The sequence below is a fragment of the Eimeria mitis genome, genomic scaffold (genome assembly GCF_000499745.2).
Source record: "Eimeria mitis Houghton genomic scaffold, Emh_scaff4848, whole genome shotgun sequence".
NCBI lineage: Eukaryota > Apicomplexa > Conoidasida > Eucoccidiorida > Eimeriidae > Eimeria > Eimeria mitis.
In genome coordinates, this window is record NW_013573148.1 from 1,504 (window position 1) to 2,423 (window position 920).

Consider the following 920-nt stretch of genomic DNA (forward strand, 5'->3'; position numbering starts at 1 on the left):
AGCCAAGTAAGTTTCTAGGAATAGCTAGCTAGCTAGCTAGCTAGCTAGCTAGCTAGCTAGCTAGCTAGCTAGGTGGGTAGGTAGATAGGTAGGTAGGAGAGCTGCTGCAGCAGCAATGGTAGATGCTGCTGCTGTGCATCTAGCTATTGAGGAAGTTGCTGATATGCAAGCCAAGTAAGTGTATATAGGTGTGGCTAGCTAGCTAGCTAGCTAGCTAGCTAGCTATGTAGGTAGGAAGATAGATAGATAGATACAACGTGAATCGGGCTATCTAGCTAGCTGGGTATCTAGCTAGCCATTTACATAGCTAGCTAGCTAAATAGCTAGCCAAATAGCTAGCTAGCTACATAGCGAGCTAGCTAGCCAAATGGCTGGCTAGCTAGCTGGCTAGCTAGCTAGCTAGCTAGCTAGCTAGCTAGCTAGCTATACATGTACGTGCTAGCTAGCTATCAAGCTAGCTAGCTATGCATTTACAAGACAGCTAGCTATATCCTCTTTCTCTCTCTTTCTCTCTCTCTCTTCTCTCTTTCTCTGTCTCTCTTCTCTCTTTCTTTCTCTCTCTCCCTCTCTCTCTCTCTCTATACACTATCTATCTATCTCTATCTCTTCTCTCTGTCTCTGTGTGTATACAGAATCCTAGAGATAGTGAGCGACGTACACAACGTGTACCGCCTATCTCTCTTTCTCTCTCTCTTCTCTCTTTCTCTCTCTCTCTTCTCTCTTTCTCTCTCTTTCTCTATACACACTCTCTCTCCCTCTCTCTCTCTCTCTATACACTATCTATCTCTCTCTCTCTCTTCTCTCTGTCTCTGTCTCTGTATACAGAATCCTAGAGATAGTGAGCGACGTACACAACGTATACCGTGCTGAGATGTCATCAGAGGAGCTGCAGGAGTTTGTGCGTTTTGTGCCGGAGGTAA